The following is an 18923-nucleotide window of genomic DNA, read 5'->3' on the forward strand; positions in this document are numbered from 1 at the left end:
TTTTGGGCAAAATGAACTTTATATTGCACAAGCCTCTCTTTTTAGGCTCCTGCTACAGCAGAGAGAACAGGATTAGGAAGTACATTTGAAAAGCTCTCCAAAAAGAATTATTGTTTAGTTTGATAAATATTTATTAATGATGGATGCAAGTTTTTTTAGTTTTGTAACCAGAATCCTAGCCCAAGCAGGATTTACCTTAGGAAGGTGTAAATATGAAAAATGCTTTCTTCTGTGTAAATCCATAATTTTAGAAAATATTATGATTACTACCTGTTCTAAGAGAAGTTTGTTAGATAGATAGATAATTGTTTTATTGTTTCCAGTTAATTGAAACGATCACAGTATAAAACAACATTATTCTTAAATCAGGAAAAGGAGCGCAAAAACATAATATACCAAGTTCAGTTCATACAATTGGAAGTTATTACATCAAATTGGAAAGATACTTCAAAGATCACTTTCATTGCCTGGTGAAATGTATTATGTCACTGCCACAGGTTAGATAGAGATTATGCCACTACACTGCCCCTGTTGATTAAAAAAAATTTGATCTGGCTTCCACTTACATCTTACTTGTCTAAAACTGTTACCTCTTTCAGGCCTGTTAGCACCGCCAATATTTCTCCATGCAGTAATTATCACTATATTTGGATGTTTAGATACTAAGAGATGTTTGTAACGCTATGTTATTATATATCTTGTGATTTATATCTCTCTTCTTTTTTGATTTTCTTCTTTCCCTCTCCTTCTTTTCTTCTTTGCTCTTTAGAAACTAAAAATTGCTAGAATTTTTTCATGCGTTTTTACTATTTTAATGCAAAGCATTGCGGCTTTCAATGGTTCTGCTCACTAACCTATAATAGCTTGTTTAGGTTTGTTGTTTTACTGTTCTATATCTGATGCACTCACAATGCTCAGGCGATGTATATCATAATATATTCTTGAACTGTTTTATGATTCTCTTCAATAAAGCAACTCAAACTTTAAAAAACTAAATCATACAATTGGCATCCTATAACAGGCACAATGAACGCAATTGAGACCATGCCCCACTAAAGTGCAGGTCCAGAGTTATACAACAAGATGGTTAGAGCACACTTCAAACCCAGGACTAAGAGGCTGAGTGCTGTATTGGGGTAAAATGAAGACTGGGTGGGATTACCTACAATGAGCCATGTAAAAAGATTAACTGAAACACCTTCTGAATCCCTAACAAGTTAAATGCTGTCCTGAGATGTGAAGTTTGTTGATTTACATGTTAAAATAATAACTTCTTCCCCCCCTTTAAGTTGTTTTGAAAGAAAAGATAAAAAACGCCCATCGAGTTTGAACGTCTTGAGGATAAAAGTTTAAAGTTAACTCTTGAGAAGACAGAACATCTACTTTCAGCACCAACTAGCAATAACAGGAGATATTGCCAGTTTGCACTGAAAAATGTCATAAGGGACAGGCGTAGATTAGAAGACTTAGGGGCACATGCATCTAAGTATGGAATTGCCTTTCCTAGATTGCGATTTTTAAGGAATTGCAATTTAGGAATCGCAATTCCTTATGCATGTAGGAATCGCTAAAAAAATTGCGATTTGTACACATTTCTTAAATGCGACTCGCAAATTGCGATTCGCAATTAAGGAATGGCTTCCCATTCATTCAGGAATTAATGGGATTACATGCGCAAATTTACAAGTACCAAATAGGTACTCTAAGATTGTGCATGCAATTTGAAGGATGCAAAGGGGTCAAAAGGCCAATCTGATGCACCCCCAAAAAAGGTAGGTATGCACTTGTGGTGCACACACATGCCGAAAGGGCATGTGTGTGCACCAAAATGTACTTTGAAAAATGCATTTATTTGCATTTTTCAAAGGAATTGCAAATTACCATTAATTTGAAGTTGATGATAATTTGGGATTCTACATTGCGAAAATGCAATTTGCAAATGCATGATGCATTGCTTTTAGGGAATTGCAATTTGCGAATCCTTAATTGCATTCGCAATTGAGGGAATCGCAAAAAATTGCGATTTCCTTATTTGCGAATTGCAAAAAAGGTACATGCACCGGAAAAGGATATTGTGCGATCACAAACGGATGAATTTTGCGATTCGCACTGTTTGCGATCGCAAAATGGTTTGATGCATGTGTCCCTAAAACTCTGCAACCTATGGGTAAGTCAATAATTGAGTGTTATGATAGACTGTGCTTGCATAATAAATACTTTGCAGGTATGAATTCACTTACCCTAATACTTGATGGGTACTGTCATTTGCCTTTGGTGTTCCAGGGCCTGGGAGTCAATAGCATTCAAATTGGGTTGACTACGCTCTTACAAAGTACTATTCCCTATCAAACGGTAACCGGAGGGAGTAGTCAAGGCTTACTCTAATGTGTAGTGTTAGGTTTGAAATCCAGATACAGTATAAGCAATTAAATACAATTAAGGTCAACATCTACACAGGGCTATACTTTGTATAAAAAGCATATCACTGTTGACAAATATAGCAGCCAAAATAATAATTTGCGAAATAAATCAGAAGATCCTAGCACCTCTTATGGAATAAATATAAATTAAAACAAAAGTATGTCCCCTGCTCAGTGAGGTGTTAGCCCTGCTGTCTCATCGCTGGGGACGATAGCTTGTGAGCACAATCAAAAACTGTGGGACACAGGCTGATCGTTAAAAAGCACCACCCAGAAGTGTGTTAGGAATGCCGAAACCCATGTAGTGGGCTACTAATTGTAGTGGGAACAAGACAAATAATAATGGCACTACGTATTGTAGGCTGTGCTGCTTTTAAGCACTCTATGCAACAGCCAAATACCAACGGGTATCCAGTATGGCCGGATCTCCTGGATATGACATATGTGAGATCACAAAACACACAAGATGATGGACGGAATGTTGCACAATGGCAAAACATTCACCCCCAGTCACAGATCTGGGTTTAATCCATCGTTATTTTGCTCACCAAGCCACCCCAGTTCAGACATGACTATATGCAAATCAGTCTTGACCCTGTGCCTCATGGGAACAGTCCAGCCCGAACTGCCAAGCCATGTCTTCCCTGGACCGGAATCAAGCATCCTAGGACTGGAAAGGCATGGTGAGCAAAAAAATGATGGATTTAGGCCCAGATCTCTGTACTGGGGTGAATGTATGACATTATTCTGCATTCTGTCCATCACCTGTTGTTTTTGCATATGTGAGATCACACACAGTTTATGGAGATCCGTTGGTGACTGAAGACGGTTGGAGTCATTGATCAAGCTGTTTAGGGCTGCTAAGAGGCTTTTAAGCCCCAGCTGTTGGGTTCTCAAATGCCTGACCTTCCACCAACCAACCAGACACCTCCGTTCTGCCTCCTGCTTTCTTGCACACACACACCCCGGATCCACCAAGAGCGGAGGACGCTCCTTCTGACACCTGGCAGCCGAGACATGAAACTCCCTCCCCCTGCACCTAAGGACCACCTCGTCACTGTTAAAGATTAGACTGCAAATGTCAACATTATCGGCGCCATCTTGCCCCCTTTTCAAGCCCATTCGTGCGCGTAAGCGGCAGCCATTTTGAACACCATGGCCTCCCTGCCCCTCGCTGATAGCCAGCGCGTCTCTCTCTCTCTTAACCTCGCAAGCATCCCCCCCCCGCACATTGGCAACCCCCGCTCTCTCATGCCTTGGGTCATAAACCCCCCTTCAGCGCAGCTTCAACACAGAATCCCATCCTGTTCCCAGCGCGACACCTCCCCTCATTCCTTTCATGGCCACAGATCCCTTTGATGCAAACCCCCTTTTCCTGTGTCCCCGTTTGTCTTCCTCGTTCCCAGGCCGCCACCTGGCCCTGCGGATACTGTTTATTACCCCGTACAGTAGGAAGCTTCCCCCTCCCCATCAAAAGACCCTCGAACCGATCAAAGCCCCCACCCTATGAGATCCGATCAACCCCATGCATTCCGTGAATCGGCGGAATGCCCTGCTGTGCGGCAACCATCACCTGTTGTGACCGGGGTGGGGAATCCAACTGTAAATGTATGTGGGAACGGGCCTGAAGGGGAGATTCCGAGGATGTTCTTTCAACTATCAACGTGTTGCGAGAATGTGTTATGTGCAATAAAGGTCATAAACCCTAGTATAAGAGGCCAGGCCTCAGAGATGTGGTTAGAGCACCTCGTGACGATACTTGCTGTCTGAATTGATGTGTTCTCCTCCGGAGAGAATAAAATCCTCGTTTCCTGCCTTCCAGTCTCCAGCGCCTGCTTCTTCATTGATTAACATTGGTGGGTCATAGAGGCGATACCGCCGGGCAACAAAAAAGGGTCTTTGGTTACTGGTTGTCTTTGGAACCCCTTTTTAACAATTGGCGTCCCAAACGTGGGGCCCATCAGCGACTCGTGGATCCAGTGGGAGAGGTCCTGACGACAGAGTGAACGACTGCAACGATCGGAAGGTACCCTGTCCGATAGACCCTCGTCTGACAGCCGATCATCCGAACTTCACTGGTTCCGAACAGACCTCTCCCGAGTGATCTGCGGTCCTGACTGGGAACCATCAGGAGTGCCACGAGAAGTACGAAGAGAAGAGGACGATCGGGCGCTGGATTCGGAAGACAAGAAACTGTCCATGCGGTCCGGGTAAGGTCGTGTAAACACGACGAATTGCGAAAGTGATTGATAATTGAAAGTGATTGATAATTGTTGAGAAAATACTAGTATTACTTTTTGTTAATTTATTTGGAGATTCACTGTCTGCAAACAGAGAAACAACAGGCTCTCCCTTTATAAACAGCGAAGGATAGGTACGCACCCGTCGGACCTATCTTTCTCCCCCATTGAACAATTGCCCCCCCCCCCATTGATTAACTGTTATAGATTGTTTTCTGGAGATTCTCTGTCTGCAAACAGGGAAGAATAGGTCCCCTCTTTGCAGATAGTGAAAGGGTAGGTGACGCGAACCTTTGCGAGCCTACTTATTCTTCCCATTGACCATATTGATTTTTTATTTTCTGACCTAACATTGATTGCTCAAGATTGGTTCATGAGGTATTCACTACGTGCAAACAACGTAGAATAGAAATATTCTGTCTAGTCTTTGCACGCAGCGATAAGATAGGTAGTGCTGACTATTATCCCATTGTGATCCGTCATGCCTGTCTTCTCCCCACTGGTTAGTAGCCTGTTTAGCCCGGACCGCTTATTAGAGATGAACCATCCGGCTCCGCTGGAAGGCACCCCTAATAAGGACATGTTCATGAAGCATGGATTAATCGCTATAGCCTATAGCCAGCTGTGGCATAAATATACGAAAAAGGATCGAGAAAGTCAGTGGCCACTGGTAGGATCCTTTGAAGACGATAAAATAAACACACTAGAAACAGCCCTTGGTAAAAACAAGACGACGCCCACTATGCTTGATAGCTTCGGCATGTGGCGAAAAGAAGCCGAACAACGTAAAAAGAGAACTGAGAGTAGGTTGGGAAAAGAGCTGCGGAAAGCAGCCCACCTAGCGGCTCAGAAACTAGAGAAAGAGATAAAAGAAAGAGAGGATACCAAACAGAAGCTAGAAATAGAAACATCAAGCCAGTGTCTGGTTAGAACACCCTCCACGCTCTACCCTGAATTACACTCGAAACAGCGAACCAACGATGATCTGCTGCTAGGTCCTCCGATCATCCACATGCCCCCTCCATATGCCCCTTCCCAACCCTTAGCACAGCACCCACTACCCCCAGGTACAAGCGAGAGTAGCACCACGGCTTCAGCCCCCATGGCCTCTGTGCCGGCTGAACTCCTTGTATTAGATGCTACGCAAACGACAACGTTGGGCGACCCAGAGGCCCGAAGGGTTGGTCCTGCAAGAACATATAGACTAAGCAAACATGAGCGAGCAGGGGTCGACAAGATAGCAAAGATACTGGTAGAGAAGAGGGAAGATGAGGAGTCCGTCACGGATGTGTTTAATTCTTATACTGGGAGTCACAGACGACACTTTACTGTACAACTGTGTTACCACGTCTTAAATGCGTACGAGGACCGATATCAAGAAAAAGGTCCCCAGAGCCTAACGACTCTGTACCGGAAGGTTGATATCGGGGACGAGAGTGAGAGTGATGTGACGGACCTCCTTACGCGTACGCTTGAGGTTTTCCGCCACCTCACTGAACAAAAGCCGAAAATCGAACCCACAACATCCGTAGCAACCGAACCACAAACTGAACGATCTAACACCATGATGCCGATACGAGAGGCTGCCCCTTACTGGGTTCCTCCACGAGGTGAAGGGACTCACGATGACGCAAGCAACAAAGATGCAAAGGGAAGGGTAGTGTATAATTGGGTCTACCAACCATGGGACCGGCAAGAGATTCTGACCTTCCGGAAATCTCTGCCTGACCTACGTAAAAACCCCACTGCCTTCTATACTGAGTTGGGTACAGCTCTAGGATCGACGATTATGACTCTGGCTGACATCGACTTGTTTTTCGGGTTATGTCTACCAGCTGATGTGTGGAAGCAAATCCGGAAAGTCGACCACTCTGAGCTGTTTGGACATAACTGGTCACAACTCGATGGCATTGACAGACAACGAGAACCCGGACAAAAGCCTTTGAAAGCCATTTTAGACCTCCCGGATAAAATCGTACAGAAATTAAAAACCCTGATCCCAGAAAAGAAAGTGGACTGGTCGATAGTAACGGCTTGTCGCCAGAAACCTCAGGAGGATGTATCGGAATACTTCTCCCGGTTTGAAACGGTGTTCTCTGATTACAGCGGCCAGGATCTGACCACTGCAACCGGACACCATCTGTTTGTCCAGAATTACGTTAAGGGCTTATCACCGGAGGTCTCGCAGAAACTACAGGCCAGCGAAAGTAGTTGGGCAGCCTCCAAACCCACGGCTATCCTCCAGATGGCCCAATATTATGAACATCAGAAAAACGAAAACGATAGAACAACAGAGAGAAAGAAGAAAGAATTAAAGGAGAGGGTGATGATGGCTCAACTGCAAGGGGTGACTCTGGGACGAGACCAATACCGGGGAAACCATCAGATGAACGTCCCTAAAACGGCACCTCCCAAAGACCGTACTTCAACTCCCCACATTGGACGTACAGACATTAGAGAGGACCAGTGTGCCTTCTGTAAAGGATCGGGCCACTGGAAATCTCAGTGCCCAGTTCTTTTGGAACTCACCAGAAATAGAGATCCTAGAGATTCAGCAAACGAACCAAGAAATAGGGGACCACAGCGAGGACCCCCAAACAACGCAACTAATGATAGATCAAGTAGGCCAAACACATTTGATCGACCCCGACAGAACCAATGCCAGCAATCTGACTACGATGATGTTCATGACTTTGCATAGGACTGCCTAGGGCAAGGGAGGGATCCAGTCGAGCTCCATGTTGACCAGCAAGGCCCTTATGTCACTGCTAAGGTCTTGGGTACAAAGTCACCATTCCTGGTAGACACTGGCGCAACACGTAGTGCATTATCTAAACGACTGATTCCAAGGGCACCCTTGTCTGGCTCACTAATAACATCAACAGGTTTCGATGGAACGCCCTCCACTAACCCTTTGTCCGCCCCAATCCTCTTTGACTTAGAAAACAACACCACTGACACTACGTTTTTGCTTTCCTCCAATAGCCCTGACGCAATTATGGGACTCGACTTATTGAAACACTTCCGAGCAACGATTAGATGTTCCCAAGATGGAGTCCGAGTTTTCCTTTACGACAATCCTGTTCTGCTTAGACATTGCCCCCCCAGACACATGTTTTCCATCACCGACGCTGACACTTCCCTGCTTGACACTCTGCCTCCGTATCTGTGGGCCAAAACGGATTCGGATGTAGGGCGCATGATGATCGACCCAGTGCACATTACTGTTCGACCAGATGCAGCACTCCCAAAACTTCCACAATATCGGATATCGCCCGAGGGCGAGAAGGCATTGGTAGAAATCATCCAATCACTGATAGACGCAGGAGTGGTAGAGGAAGTAGTTAGCAACGTTTGCAACAGCCCAATCTTGCCCATCATTAAGAAACAGGGAGAAGGAGACGAGAAAGCATGCCGCTTCATCATTGACCTTCGAGAGATCAACAAAGTGGTGGTACCCCAGTACCCTGTGGTCTCGGACATTACCACCATCCTGACTTTGATTCCCTCCACTGCCACCACCTTCACTGTCATTGACCTCAAAAACGCATTCTTTTCCATCCCCATCCACCCAGACAGCCGATATCTCTTCGGTTTCACCCTAAAAGCCCGCTCATATAGGTTCTGCCGAGCACCCCAGGGCTACACAGAAAGCCCTAGCATCTACAGCCAGGCCCTCAAGAGACAACTGGATCAAGTCCAGTTACCCGATGGAGTGGTGTTAGTACAATATGTCGATGACATCCTCTTGGCAGCCGACACCACTCCACTAGCTGTCACAGCCACCATTCAACTCCTGCATTTCCTTGCAGAAAATGGCCACAAGGTCTCTAAGAAGAAGTTGCAATTCTGCCAACCCCAGGTCACTTACCTAGGCCACCTTTTGTCCAAAGACGGGAGGAAATTGACTCCTGACCGAATCCAAACCATTCTCGACACCCCCGTCCCTAAGACCCAGAAACAGGTCCGCTCTCTACTAGGCCTCACCTCCTTCTGCCGACAGTGGTTACCCAACTTTAGCCTTGTAGTAAAACCACTGCTTTCCTTGTTAGCAAAGGACATCCCTCTCCCACTCCCTTGGACCCCTGAGTGTCAGGCTTCTTTCATGCAACTACGAGATGCCCTCTGCTCGGCCCCTGTGTTGGGTACCCCCGATTACACAAAGCCCTTCTCCCTTTACACCCATGAAAGGGAGGGGTGTGCTTTATCTGTCCTGACCCAGACCATCGGCTCAAAGCAACGACCATGCGCTTACTTCTCAGCCACTCTCGACCCTGTAGCCAGAGCCCTGCCTGCTTGCCTTCGAGCCGTAGCTGCTGCCGCGATCTCTATCCGACAGAGTGAGGGGATCGTGCTCTCGAATTCCCTCACAGTACTGGTACCCCATGCAGTTGACACCCTCCTAAACCAAACCAAAACACAACACCTGACGAGTGCACGACTGACAGGGTACGAACTGACTCTGCTCGCACCCCACATCACTCTGAAGAGATGCACCACACTGAACCCAGCAACCCTGCTGCCCTTACCAGAAAACGATCCCAATGCACACCCTGTACACGACTGTGTGACCCTCACAGACGAACAGACCAGAAGTAGGGTTGACCTCAGAGACACGGCCTTTCCCAACCCCGAAGGAGAGCTGTGGGTGGACGGTTCTTGCATCAAACTCCCCGATGGCACCACTTCAGCTGCCTATGCAGTCACCACGGCTCGAACTGTAGTCGAGACAGTCCGCATAACACAACGATCTGCCCAGGCGGCGGAACTGATTGCCCTGACACGAGCCTGTATTCTAGCAGCAGGAACCACAGCAAACATTTACACCGACAGTCAGTATGCCTTTGGGGTGGTTCACCATTTTGGGCTCCTTTGGAGGGAGAGGGGATTCTTGACCTCACACGGCACCCCCATTTTGCACGGGGATCTAGTCTCTGCCTTGATCGAAGCCGTCCTTCTCCCCAAAAAGCTAGCAGTCATCAAATGTCAGGCACACAAAAAGGTGACAGACATTATTGGACAGGGGAATGCACTAGCCGACATCACTGCCCGAACGACAGCTGAAAATAGGACGACAACACGCATGTACGTGACCAGGTCACAAGCAGAAAAATGGTCTGACGCTAGGGACACTATTAGAGACATTCAAATGGCTAGCACACAACACGAACTGACTGAATGGACACGGGTGGGATTGAAAGATGACGAAGGCTGCTGGCGGACAAAAGACACAAACAAATGGTTGTTACCTGACTCATATCTGATTCCCATACTGACTATGGCACATTCCCCTGCCCACATAGGATCAGCCCCCATGATTGAACTTGTCTCCAGAGTTTGGCACAATGATAAGATCACAGAGTCCGCCAAACGCCTGGTCCAACAATGTTTGATATGCCTGCAACACAATCCTGGGAAAGGAACTGTAGTACCCCGGGGAGGGTTTGGGGTCCCGAATCACCCGTTTGAAGTCCTGCAAATGGACTACATCCAACTAGACAGATGTCAAGGCCTGAAATATGTACTTGTGGTGGTATGCGCATTTAGCAAATGGGTGGAAGCATACCCAACCCGTGACAACACTGCTATGGCCACGGCAAAAGTACTATTAAAGGAGTTTTTCCCCCGTTACGGCCTTTGTAGAATTTTGTGGAGCGACAATGGCCCCCACTTCGTAGCCGAAGTTATCCAACTCATTTTGAAGGGGTTGGGTGTAAAACAAAAGTTCCATGCAGTCTTCCACCCCCAATCTGCTGGACTAGTTGAACGACATAACGCCACACTGAAACTAAAATTGGCCAAAATAGTAGCTACCACAGGACTGAAATGGCCAGACGCACTCCCCCTGGCATTGCTCTCAATGCGTTCCACCCCTACCAAACACCACTTGACACCATACGAGGTTGTCTTCGGCCGGCCTATGAATGTCTGGTCTGCACCGAAACCACCTTCCATTCATGACGTCCCGGACGTCCTAATGTCTGATTACTTATGCCAGTTGACTAAAACTCTGTCTGTTATCCATCAACAGGTGCTGCATGCCATCCCTGACACTTCCAGGGGTCCCGGGCACACCATCCAGCCTGGGGACTTCGTCCTGATCCGGAACTTCCAGCGTGCCAAGAGTCTGGAACCCCGGTGGACGGGCCCCTGGCAAGTCCTCATCACCACCCGAACAGCACTACGGGTGGAGGGAAAACGCAACTGGCTGCATGCACACCACTGTAAAAAGATCTCTTCGATCCTGACCTCGACCGAAAACATCGACAACCAAGAAGAGCTCCTGAACAAAGACCGACCGTCACTAACCTGCTATCCTGATACCGAAACACTTGAACTTTCAAAATTCTCTGATCCCACAGTGCCATCGAAAGAAGGGTATTTCCTGCGTCGAAAGGAGGGAGCCTCGGCTAAGTAGACCACGGACTGAGTTAAATCTCAGAACGGTGACCTAAACACTACCAAGGGTTACCCGGAGAGAAGCAAAACAAAGTCTGTGGTTCTGCCCGCTACCGAGCACCTTGAAGATGATGGAAGCGCCAGATAAGAAGATGATGGAAGCGCCAAATAAGAAGATGATGAAGGCAACAGGAAATACCCACCGCAGAAACCCAAAAGCAGACAGACTCCATAGCCCAAAGACTATTGCACTCTTCATCACGATCCTTTTCTGCTTTCTCCTCATGACCACACTCTGGATTGTGGAAGAAAATGCACCTGCTCACGAAACATTCCTGACCACTGTCCAGCCTACCACCATGAAGGAACATTATCTGATTTCGCTCTCTCCCCAACTCAGAGAGAGACGAAAGGAATTTTGGAATAACTCCTTCGTACAACTACTTCACCAGCACAACCTTGCCACAAATGCCACCAACTGTTGGATCTGTGGGTTGCTACCCCACGCCACTGGACACTCGATACCATTCATCCCTTCACCTTTCTCAGTTCACGGCTCCTGTCTTGCTTGGCTGATGCTTCTGCAAGAAAGCTTCAAGGACAATGTCACCTCCAGCAAAACCGTAACGCATTTCTACCACGGGGTCTGGCGGAACAGAACAAAGACCCACTTCTGCCCGCAGACCACCAACAACACAATCCACTTGGACATCCCTGCTAAAGAACAAGTTGAAATGCAAGTGTTCAATAATCCAACCAGAACCACCTTCTCTTACCTGCGAAAACGAACGGCTGCCACTCTGACTGTGGCCCTGTCAGTCATCAACGTCACCGGCCACATGTGCTTGGAAGGGCTTGGGACTCAGCTGGTAGGCCACAGTGCTTGCCGGTTTTCCAGAACTCTGGACTCCGCCGACCCACCTTCCTTTGTGGCATCTCCAAACACGTATTTCGTCTGTGGCACGAAGGCTTACACCTGGCTCCCCAAAGGCTGGGGGGGCACTTGTTTCATTTCCTTCATCCTTCCTCCGACTTATGTGGCACCAGCAAATCATCACAGACAAAAACGAGCCAAGGACATTGAACAAGCCGACTCAACAGGAGCGCAGTTCATCGATGCTATGAAAGGACTTGTCCCCCTCTGGGGCCCGATGGCAAACAGCCGTGCCATCCGACATCTGACTCAAGCAGTTGAGACAACAATGAACATCACGGCTGGTATCCTTGCTAACAACACCGCTGAACTTCAAGCGGTCCGCTTGGTGGCCCTCCAGAACCGCCTTGTCCTAGATGTGGTTCTTGCGGATCGTGGTGGGGCATGCCGCATTATTGGGTCCAGCTGCTGTACGTACATACCGGACAACTCACCCTCAGTGTACAAAGCCATCGAACATCTTCATAGACTCTCTTCAGAAGTCCACCAAGAACAAGAAGAATGGTCGCTTGGTGGGTGGTTCTGGAGCACCGTTAAAAACTGGGGCTGGAGACTATTCACCATTATCCTGATTCCTGTGGTTGTAATATGCGGTTTATGCTTAGGAATTCAATGTCTACCACCCCTGTGTACATTATGTATAAATTGTATTTGCCCTAAGACTGTGGACTTTGGAAACGAACATATGAGAGCAATATATGATGCCGAGGTTAGGAATTTGATGAAGATTGACATTGAGTAAGCAAGTTGGCTAAGATATGTTGAAAAGGGAGGACTGTTAAAGATTAGACTGCAAATGTCAACATTATCGGCGCCATCTTGCCCCCTTTTCAAGCCCATTCGTGCGCGTAAGCGGCAGCCATTTTGAACACCATGGCCTCCCTGCCCCTCGCTGATAGCCAGCGCGTCTCTCTCTCTCTTAACCTCGCAAGCATCCCCCCCGCACATTGGCAACCCCCGCTCTCTCATGCCTTGGGTCATAAACCCCCCTTCAGCGCAGCTTCAACACAGAATCCCATCCTGTTCCCAGCGCGACACCTCCCCTCATTCCTTTCATGGCCACAGATCCCTTTGATGCAAACCCCCTTTTCCTGTGTCCCCGTTTGTCTTCCTCGTTCCCAGGCCGCCACCTGGCCCTGCGGATACTGTTTATTACCCCGTACAGTAGGAAGCTTCCCCCTCCCCATCAAAAGACCCTCGAACCGATCAAAGCCCCCACCCTATGAGATCCGATCAACCCCATGCATTCCGTGAATCGGCGGAATGCCCTGCTGTGCGGCAACCATCACCTGTTGTGACCGGGGTGGGGAATCCAACTGTAAATGTATGTGGGAACGGGCCTGAAGGGGAGATTCCGAGGATGTTCTTTCAACTATCAACGTGTTGCGAGAATGTGTTATGTGCAATAAAGGTCATAAACCCTAGTATAAGAGGCCAGGCCTCAGAGATGTGGTTAGAGCACCTCGTGACGATACTTGCTGTCTGAATTGATGTGTTCTCCTCCGGAGAGAATAAAATCCTCGTTTCCTGCCTTCCAGTCTCCAGCGCCTGCTTCTTCATTGATTAACATTGGTGGGTCATAGAGGCGATACCGCCGGGCAACAAAAAAGGGTCTTTGGTTACTGGTTGTCTTTGGAACCCCTTTTTAACATCACTCCAGCAATTCAGGAGAGAGCTAAAGACCTGGATGTACGAATGAGAACCCACCATGCAGCAGCTACAAGTGACTCAAGCCCTCAAGGGTGATTAGCCGCATGCTACAAATGTTTGATTCATTGAAAATTTAGCAGCTTGCATCCCTGAAATGGTAACATATTTGATGTCATGGCCCCCAAAGAGGGAAAGGTGAGCACTCAACATGGCATGGTGGCGCGATCAAGACTAGGGGCACACTTCTTTATGGTTAGTGTGACCCAAAATGTGTAACCATGATAACGTGGGAGCCACAAAGGCAGGTGGTTCCAGTCGCTCCAAGGTCAACACAAAAGAAAACAGTCGCATGATCTGAGGTACCAGTTTAATCTTTGTGTCCTCCTATAATCAAATACAGGACTTCTAAAAACCTAAAAGAGGTTTCCCTGGCCATTCTAGGCCAGGGAAATTGAGTCATTTAGTGACACTACCTGGGTGTAGTGCAGAGATGCAAGGGGATCATTATGGGTGCAGCACAAGGATCATTCATTGATTTGTGCATCTTCATATAAGCTACAGCTGTTCCGACAGCCTTTATTTTTAAAGTCTTCACAGAAGGCCAGAAATTGCCCTACACACTCTGATCTCCAGGCCCGGGCCCGAATTCTGTTCTCAATGTTAAATTAATAGTCTTCGATTATACGATGGGTGCAGCACAAACATACCAGCATGTGCAGACCTTCTTTATATCTAGAACATGTACACACTATTATAAAGTTGTTGCATTGGTTGTCGATCTGATTTCAACAGTAGTTGCTCATGGCTTCTGGAGAGGTTTTGAACATCTTCTTTGCAGAGATCCAGTGTTTAATTTTACCCAGTGGTTTATGGTGCTTGGCACCTGCACTTAATTGTCAACACTGGCACTTATGCTACAGTCTGTCACATGGCGCGCTATTTGCTTAATTTAGAGATGAGCTCAACAACAGTTGTTTATTAAGCCAGTATACATTAAAAATGACTACTATCTACTGCCTGAGCCACTCGAACAGCTTTGGGGGCCTGGCATATTCTGAATCGCCACACTAGTAGGAGCGTGATGGAAAATGGTTGTGTTGGTCCTGTCTTTGGCAACGGTGGCAGGGGCAATGTGTGGTGCATGCTGCAGTGGCCAGTGACGAAGGCCCTGGCACTTATGTTTTTTTTACAAACTAAGCACTGCACAGATCACAGTGAGTCAGACCATGGCTCTGACCCAGGGCCGGACTGGGAACCGAAACCGGCCCTGGCAAACTGCTCGCCCCCCCCCCCCCCCCCCCCCCAGTTGGGAGGGGGTGGTACAGCAGAGCTGTTTGCGAGGGCCGGGTTCGGCTGATTTTGTTGCAGGGGACAGATATTGCCGACCCCCGGTAACAACAACAGCCCACAGGGACCCAAAACCTGCCCCCACCATGGCGCTCCACAGGGGAAATGCCCAGTGACTGCAACGGCCAGTCCGGCTCAGCTCTGACCTATTGGTAATGGCATCTCCTTTCCTTGCATGGTAGTCCAGTACCCTGCCTTCCAATTAAGGGCAGCAAATTCGGCATTCTCATCAGGCCTTTGGCTTAATTGTGACTTTGAAGATAGCAGAAGTAGAAGGCCCATTCCCTGCCACGATGTCTCACCCAGGGGGTGCTGCAGAACCTCTTTTCAAAGTCAAAATGAGTAGCAGACCCTAGACCATGAGAGCCAGTACTTATTAGTACTATCAACAGTAAGAAGATGTGCACCTAAATGTAATAGCTTCCTAGGCAACATGGTAGAGAGCATCTTTATCCACAGACAAGCAGGGAATACAACACACTGAAATAGGATTTCACTGCTATTAGTCTTAATCTTATACTATGAGTAAATATTACAGAGCAGAGGCATGGGGAAGAGATGAGATGCTTTATGTAACACCCCTGCAATGAAAAAGAATTACAGTTGTTGGTTGGAGCCCAGGAATGGCTCACCTGTAGAAATGATAGGGCACAAATTCTTTGCGCCAGGATACTCCTGTAGTAATTGAGCGCGCTACAAAACCGCATATAACATAACATAACATATCACAAATTCTGTTTCTATCTCTGAAATGCTTTCTGCTAAAGTTTCGGTGTGGAACTAATTTGGCTTCAATGTGCCATTTCTCGTCAATGAGGGATTATTGTTGACAACTATAGTTGTATGTCAGAATATCGTGTAAAATAATATCGTCTGCCACAAGTATTGTGTCCAAAATATATTTTACTAAATATTGTTCCATTGGGTAGAGATTTTATATTATTAACCCCAGAGAGGTGATATTATGTTAGACTATATTCTGACAACGCTGTTCTGGTGCCACACCACTTTGAATGCCCCTAGTTTGGTATGCCCTAGGCCAGGGTTCTCCCAAGTCGGTCCTGGAGGGCCGGATCCATGACACATTTCCATCCAGGGCCAGCTTTGGAGAACCCTGCCCTAGACAGTGCATGTGGAATCTAAGTGACAACATTGAGGGTTCATTATGCACCCTGTGATATTCCAGGGGCTAAAATTGCACCCCATAAATACTGATATCACGGGGTGCAGTATTTAGCAGGTATGGAATTGCTTCTCATTTCTAAGTTTCACACTTCAAAAAAAGGAATAACAGTAATGCCATGTGTTTTCCCTTGTTCCGAGGTGTGGAAACACTGAATGGGCCCTTTGTTTCTCGCACAAATTCCTCCAGGTGCTACATGGCAAATATTGTGCAGGGAAAAACCTACAGGTATGAAAATTATAGTAACACTCTGGATCCCATTTGCAGCTGCCACTGGCATTACATTAAGGTTTTTAGATGTTTAACCATTGGCAGAGTAGTATTACTCCAGTAACAGCTGGTCTGTGGGTGGAGTGGCAGCGTGGGTAAGGGAGACGTCGGGAAGGTGGGGGGAACTGGACAACAAAGAAAAGATTTAAAAAATATGGAAAAATGAACTTACCTGCTGCCCAACATTCTTCTGCTCCATGTCCTCACTACAGCCCACAGGCTTGTTCCTTTTGCGGCCAATCCTGATGCTGCTCTCATTCTTGAAAGCAGTATCAGGATTGGCCTGAGCTTCGTGAATTTGCGCTCCCTTGCTGTCTCCAACCCGGCAACACTGCTGGGTTGGAGACAGCTCAGTGCGCATGTCAGTTTGGCTGTCCTGAGACTGCCGGCCAAACCAACATGCGTACTGATAGCATTGCCGACAACTCCGTCTGGTCACTGCCGTTGCAATGGCCCCGTCCCCAAGACTCGCCGGCCCATAGAACATGAAAAAAACACAATAATAAACCTGTTTTATTATCATTTTATTTTACAAGTTTTAAGGCTGTCATGGGGGCGACGCTAATCTGCCATAGCTAAGGAGCCGCCACTGAAATACTCTAACCCTGAAACTTATGAAGATGACGCGCGGTTAAAGAAAAGTAAACCTGTGCTCTCTATTTTAAGCTTCTTCTCGGAGGCCATGTGCAATTGTATTCATCTCATGAGGGTCCAGTCTTCGAATTTCCACAGGGATTTTTTAATGTTTCAATGTTGGCAATTCACAGCCTCTATGACAAATGATCTGGGAAAAGACCCTGAAGGAGAACAGAAGTTGCTGCTAGGGAAATAAACAGATACATGCATAGATAGACTTAGATGGGTAGGGGATAGATAGAAAGGTAGGTAGATGGATAGATGGATGGATGGATCATACTTAACACACTCCTATGCAACGGTCTTTCAGGGCTGTCAATGGAATGCCTGAAGAGAATAAGTCATCCCCATATCCTGGTCTGAACTACAACCTCCTAAGTTTCTTCATCTTCGGTGAATTGAACGCCAAGAAAAGACTTACTTTAGCAAAAGTGTTGTTTTTGTTCCAGAAACACCAGTAAAAGTGCTAAATCATGCAACTCCACTCACCTTTGATTGAAACACTTAGCTTCTATATCACTGAAGGATAAGTCGCTCCACTGACTCCAATCCACACAGCAGGAATATTTGAGACTGCCTCATGCTTGAAGACTTTCTCTGTCAAATATTCAGTGACTTCTCTAATCTGGTGACGCTGGACTGGCACTAGATTCCAGATGGAAGTCTAATGCCTTCCTCCTGGCCCACCACACGTGTTGACCAACCTTTCACTAATTGAGCTGAAGTCTCTTTTAACCCTTCCTTGATTTATAAGAATCCTCACAAATGAATATGATGCCTGAAACTTACGTCTGCGGTAGTTCCTTGTATATATAGCCATCTACACAATCCTCATCCGAGAATTGACATTTCGAAAGCATGAGTCTTCAATGTTGCCCATCAGAAGCATTTAGTGTCATCTTATTTCAAACTTTCACTTCTTCAGAGACTCTGTCTGATCTTCTTAAGCTGCAGTACGATTGATACCTGCCCCCTGCTCCTTGGTGGAGGAACAGTTTGTAAGCACATCTACATTAGTTCGAAGAAAGTGAGACCACTCGCTGAGCAACAACCAAAGCCAGCAGCAAAGCAAGCTGTCCTGGCAGCTTATGCTCCAACCTCACTTTAGCTGGGGGGGACATATTGTGTTTTAAGCATTGTATAGTTTATAGGATGGTGCTGTTAATGACCTATGTGGTCCGACTGCACCTCTGTAACTGGAAGAATTTGTAGTTGTTATCCTGACAATCCACTCCACTCCCCAGAACATAGCTTTTCCAGTGCTAAGGAAAACATGCAAGGCAAAACCAAATAAGGCAAGGGCAACAGGAAAGAGAGGTGGGCCACAACACACAGCATGCCTTGCCCACATTTGTTTTAGCAAAGCTCTCTCCGCTGTTACATCTCTAAGGGCACTTGCTAAACCTTCTAGTGTCCCTTGGTCCCAAATTTGCCAACGTTTAGTGCAAATGGTCTTGAGATGCAACGTGAAGCAAAAGATGGCGCCTATTTACTCACAACCACAAAGGCCCACGTGGGCAGTGCTTAATTGCATTGCGTGGCGAGAACACACGTACAAACTGTAGTGTATGTGGACTGAAGAGCGTTCCAGGCTAGCCGAAGCCTCGGCCATTGACTAGTGTCAGTCCACAGTATTGAAAAAACTTTAATTTCTCAGGAGAGTGGGCACACACCGGGTCAAGCTATAGCGTTCGCCACACTACATTTACAGACAAATGGAAAGAGGGTCCAGCTCGCCCCTGCCCAGGATGTGAAAATCCTAACGAGACCTTAATGCATGTAATTTTGTTCTGTCCTGCCTACTGCAACAGTAGAAAGAAATGGATTATACAGCTATGTCTGAA

The 18923-nt window shown here is 46.8% G+C and overlaps 1 protein-coding gene across 2 annotated transcripts in view; it reads left to right on the forward strand.

Annotated features, from left to right (window-relative positions):
- CBFA2T3 (CBFA2/RUNX1 partner transcriptional co-repressor 3) overlaps positions 1 to 18923 on the forward strand; it is a 353436-nt gene that overhangs the window by 43726 nt on the left and 290787 nt on the right. The window contains exon 1 of one of the 2 annotated variants that reach the window (XM_086945804.1): positions 16357 to 16401. The exons of the other annotated variant lie outside the window; for it this stretch is intronic. The gene's annotated coding sequence lies outside the window, so the exon portion shown is untranslated. Of the gene's footprint in view, positions 1 to 16356; positions 16402 to 18923 lie in introns of those variants that run through there. 2 annotated transcript variants of the gene reach the window in all.

The sequence above is a fragment of the Lissotriton vulgaris genome, chromosome 12 (genome assembly GCF_964263255.1).
Source record: "Lissotriton vulgaris chromosome 12, aLisVul1.2, whole genome shotgun sequence".
NCBI lineage: Eukaryota > Metazoa > Chordata > Amphibia > Caudata > Salamandridae > Lissotriton > Lissotriton vulgaris.